The sequence below is a fragment of the Felis catus genome, chromosome C2, assembly GCF_018350175.1.
Source record: "Felis catus isolate Fca126 chromosome C2, F.catus_Fca126_mat1.0, whole genome shotgun sequence".
Taxonomy (NCBI): domain Eukaryota; kingdom Metazoa; phylum Chordata; class Mammalia; order Carnivora; family Felidae; genus Felis; species Felis catus.
In genome coordinates this window covers 22,010,043-22,015,737 of record NC_058376.1, presented here as the reverse complement: position 1 = coordinate 22,015,737, position 5,695 = coordinate 22,010,043, and the positions used below count along the sequence as shown (strand labels likewise).

At 34.1% G+C, this 5,695-nt stretch overlaps 1 pseudogene; it reads right to left on the bottom strand.

The window, feature by feature from the left end:
- Window positions 1-1,715: 1,715 nt before the first annotated feature.
- LOC123379788 lies at window positions 1,716-5,051 on the bottom strand (annotated as a pseudogene).
- Between the last annotated feature and the right edge of the window lie 644 nt (window positions 5,052-5,695).

Here is a 5,695-nt window from a genome sequence, read left to right as displayed (position 1 = left end):
CAACAAACATCAATACTTAAAAATAGATTATAAATATATGCAAAAATATAGAATTTTAAATAGTAAATATACCACCAAAACAGGAAAGATGACAAATAGAGACATACACCATGTTCAAGAATTGGACAACAATACTACTAAGATTTCAGTTTTCCCCGAATTTACCTATAGATTAAAAGCAACCCTAATAAACATTCCAGAAAGCTTTTCTAAAATAAATAAGAAGGGTGTCTAAGTGGCTCAGTCAGTTAAGCATTCGACTCTTGGTTTTGGATCAGGATCATGATCTCACAGTTCGTGAGATGGAGCCCCTCACTGGGCTCTGCACTGACAGCACAGAACCTGCCTGAGATTCTTGCTCTCCTTCTCTCTCTCTGCCCCTCCCCGGACTCATGCACTCTCTCTCTTTCTCAAAATGAATAAACATTTAAAATAACTAAGAAAAGTTGCTTCCTAAATTTATATGAATATACAATGAAAACAGAATAGTTTAATTTACAAAAATAAAACATTGTAACACACAACAAAAGACAAATCAGAATGGTTAATGAAAAAAAAACTGATACACTACATATTGTTTTTAATTTTCTTATGTTTATTCATTTTTGAGACACAGAGACAGAGTGAGAATGGGGGGAGGGGCAGAGAGAAAGGGAGACAGAATCTGCAGCAGGCTCCAGGCTCTAAGCTGTTAGCACAGAGCCTGATGTGGGCCTAGAATTCATGACCTGTGAAATCATGACCTGAGCCAAAGTTGGAGGCTCAACCGACTGAGCCACCCAGGCACCCTGATGCACTAAATATTAATGAGAAAGTAGAGTCCAGAATTCTCATGCATTGCTAATTGGTATATAAAATACTACAGATACTTTGGAAATAAGTTTTCAGTTGAATGAAATATATTCTCATCTTAGTTTAGTTGTTTTTCTTCTACAAAAAAGATTTACAAAAGAATACTGATTACACCTTTTGTCTTTTTCTTTTTTCTAAAGAGAACAAATCTGTAAAAAAAAAAAGAAATGTTGAACAGTGTGATATGTACAGCAAATAATATACAAGGAAAAATACTGGTTTAAATGTTCCTGGAAATATCAAATTTGTCCTTTTATTCCATCAAAATATTAAATGACATATTGGGATATGATTTGTAAGCTGTTAAAAATGTTTTTAGGTGAAGCTATCAGGTAAAAATTCATGAGCCCTTGCGTAAAACAATATTGGAGAGAATAATGGGAGCTACTCTGAATGCCATCCTGGGGTTTGAATTTACTAGTCCGGCCACAGAAGTATAGAGAGGTTACTCAGTGCTAGGCTTATTATTTTCTCCCCTCAAAAGATATTGCATTTTAACTTTAGGTCACTGACCCTCTTATTGTACCTTTCATTTTTATTTCCATTGAAGAACAGAATAGGAAACATTAACTTGCAATTTTCTCTAGAGTGATTTTGTTTTTCATGTGTATGCAGTATCTTTTAAAGTGGAATACTAAAGAGACTCTTAAATACTGAGAACAAACTGAGGGTTGATGGGGGTGAGGGAGAGGGGAAAGTGGGTGATGGGCATTGAGGAGGGCACCTGTTGGGATGAGCACTGGGTGTTGTATGGAAACCAATTTGACAACAAATTATATTTAATATAAATAAATAAATAAATAAATAAATAAATAAATAAATAAAGTGGAATACTGAAAGTGTCAACAATGTCTCAACTAATTCTATGTGGGTAATTAAGTAATTTATACTTTTTCACAATTAAAAAAAATCTAAGCATTAGATTTCTCATGGCCTTTTACAGACCAATTCAATTGGTAGGAACTGAACTTCAATATTCACTAATATAAACACTGCTTTAAGTAAACCTGAATATTCACAGCAGCATAACTACAACAGGAATATAATTATTTCAACACTTTCTAGCAGGGAAATAACAAAATACTTGAATATTATTATAATGAAATAATGAAATGTTGTGCAGTCTCAAAATAATAAAAGTTAAAATCCTGAAATAACTTATTTTTTCTATCAATACTGAAGATAAAAATAAGGATATCAATGATTAAGATTAATAGTAATATTCTGTGTGACAGATTTCTGTTCCTTGTGTAGGGAACAATAGTTTACTAATTACTTTTTATCTTACCTACAAAGGCTTATAACTGTCAATTGCAAAATATTTCAAGGGTGACCTAAATAGTCATTAAAGATAATACTTAGGTCAAATGAATGAGTGAAGATTTGCAGAGAGAACAGAATTATCTCAATTTTGTTATGTCAAATTTCAGAGTGAATACAGTATGTGAAAAAATGAATTTGTATTATTAAGTAGAACATTTAATAAAACACTATTATACAACATTCAATAAAGCATGTATGTATGTATTTAAACACGTATCTCTTCATAGTCAGTGGTTTCTTTTTTTAACACAATATAAATTGTTGGTTTTATTAGTATCATAGTATAGTTTTAATGCAAACTACATATAAACACAATTGTTACTCACACACTTATCCTGTGAAACAATATGTGAAGATCAACCTTAAAGCACTTATAAAAATGAAGATATATAAAATATCTTCCTAAATTAAGTCCAAGGACAACATACACAAAGCAAAAATTTGAACTCATCAGTAATCACATCGAATATGGACAGGCTGACTGAGCAGGGAAAAATGATTCTAATTTTAAAATTACATAGTTCCAGGTAAAATCATGCAATGCCACTATCTATGTGTTCTGCACAGACTCCCAAGGCAAACACTGCTTCTGGCTTTCTGAACCACCAGAGACAATGACCCACCTGACCGACTTATCATAGTCCTTTTAGTCTTCTTTCCTGATAGGTCCTTAGGTTCCTTGGAAGGAGGCATATGGATGGGTGTCTTTAGAATCGGATTATAAAAAGCTCGCTCTGGATCAGAATTTCCACAGTGAAACTCTGTAAGATTTCCATCGGCATAGCCACAGCTGTTTGCAGCTGGACAAGGTTTATTTTTTTGCATTTTCCAATCATTCCTTAAACCTTTTTTCTGCTATTTCCTTTTTTTCTGTGTAATTCAGCTTGCCTTGGTTTTTCTTTTAGCCTTTTCTTCTTTCTTCTCACATCCTTCAGCATTTGTTTTCTTTAATCATTCTTGATATTTTTCTTTGCCTTTTCTTAGAAATGTTCTTTCCCCAGTTCTTCTGCTGCGTTTTTCTCCATTTCATTAATTTTTTTGGTTCCCTTTCTTTTTGGTTCTGTTCATTCTGAACCCATTCTCTATGCTTTTCTTCAGCAATTCCTTTTCTTTTTCAACGTTCTTCAATTTCTTTTCTTTTCTTTCTTTCTTTTTCTAGCCGCTAATTTAATTCCTCCAGTGCTTTCTGTCGCAGATGGTCTCGTTCCTCTTTTTCTTTGCCAACGAACCACAGTTCCCATGGTGTCAGGAGGCTTTCTGGTAGGTGCACCTGTTTCTGTTCTTCTCGGTTGTCCTCTGACTCAACCACACTGGCGTACCGCTGTAACTCCACTCCTTTCAGCCTCGCCACCTTAGCCTTTGAATCATGAGCATCTTCATCCAGGTCTTCCTCCTCCACCCTGTTACCATCGTTGTAGTCAAAAGGGAAGCTCTGGTGGCCAAGGGGAGACAGCGACATGGTGGAATCACTCAGCTCAGTAGCGGTGAGCAGACCATCACCATCTTCAGCCCTGCACCTGGCACTGCTGTAAGGACCTGGGCCTGTAGCAACCAAGGACCACATCTCCATCGGGGGCAAATCAGCCCCACAGCCTGGCTGCCAACATCTGGCCCATCCAAACAGGCAGGCAGTGGTCTCTTAATTAGAGTGGTAGGTAGATTTCTCACAGCCATGACTTGATAAAATTGTCACAGTAGGTCATCCAGATGTGTTTGAACATACATTTTAGATTTTATTTTTAGTGTTTATCCTTCTCTTTTTCCTTTGAACATCTAAAATTCACATGTCACATAACTTCTGGAATTCAACCATCTTTTTGTTGCCAATCAAAATGAGGTTTTATTTCTCTCTATTCTCCCCATTGCCTAGTTCTCACTTTCAGTATAGGTTATCTAGAATTTTAAGCCAAAATTAGAACTTATAATAATATTGCAATATCAACTTTTGACAGTAGTTCTTACATTTAATAAAAAATTGATTAAGACATATTTCAATATTATGTCTTACATTCTCACACTACCTTCCTGGATTTGTTATCATTCTTGTTTTTCTGGGTCTAATTTTTGAATTGTTAATTTTTTAGGGCTAGTTATAATCTAACTTCTTGTGTTATAAAAATTACATTATTTTATTCTAAAATGAATAATATTTGATTGCATGTCTAGTGCTACATTCAAAATTACATCCCTCAGCCCTTTGAAATAATTGCCATGTTGTCTTCAGTATCTCTTACTGTTGATGGAATGTCCAATGAATTGTATTTTAGAATCTTTTCCTTTCTAATGTCCTTAAGGCTTTCTATCTTTTCTTTGGGTCTTGAAATTTTACCACTTTATCTCTATTGGTAAGAGGTGGTGATTTTAGTGTAAGAACACCCTTGACCCTTTACTGTTTTGTATTTCCTTCCTTAAACTCCTCCCACTGACCATCAGGTACAACTCAAAAAGTGGAAAATTATCAGAAATGGATGCAAGGACATGCTGTTAAGGAAAAGAGATACTGACATTATTTTGATTTGAGGACATTGAGAGAAGCCATAAGTAATTTTGAGGATATCCATATGAGATTTATTCAGCATAAGGGAATAGAGCCAATAATTTTTATGCTGTCCTTCTTCCCTTCATTACTTCTCTATGTTCCCTGAAGCCTTAGAGAAAAAATTATTCCATTAAATAGTAAGATTAATACCCTAACCAAAATATTATATCATGTGTAAATATTTTTCCAAATAAAACTTTAGAAAGACTAAATACACTAAGTCACCAAACCCAAAGATGAGCTATAATCTCAGAAGAAATTATTTTAAAAAACACCAAATAAAAGATACATAGACTCCATAATAGAAGAGAAGCAATTTGGCTTATGGTGCATAACAAATTATCAATTATTATTATTTTATGGAAATTAACTCATCACCAAGAGTACTTGTGGTTTTGATCTTTTTTCATCATTAAAAAATTTTTTTTTAATGTCTATCTATTTCGGAGGAGACAGAGTGTGATATGGGGATGGTCAGAGAGAGAGGGAGAGACAGAATCTGAAGCAGGCTCCAGGCTTCGAGCTGTCAGCACAGCCCGATGCAGGGCTGGAACCCATGAACCGTGAGACTGTGACCTGAGCCGAAGTCAGATGTTCAACCAACTGAGCCACCCAGGCACCCCTTTCTTTCGTCATTATTATCTGGTAATGAGAACAAGAGTCATTACAATTTTTAGCTGCATTTAAATTTAATTTTTTCTATATGCTAGCACTACATATTAAATTATCTATCTATATATAAATATATATATATGTATGTCATTCATATATATGTCATTCATTTATATATACATATATATATTCATAATGTGATAGTGCTATACTTAGAAATCAGATATAAATGAAATGAAAATCCTACTATGATATGCTCATTATTTAAAGCAAGAATCTTCAGATGTGACCCAGGTGGTCCCAAATATTCTTTCAGCATGTCCATGAAGTTAAAACTAGTTCTTTTTTTAAGTTTATTTACTTTATTTA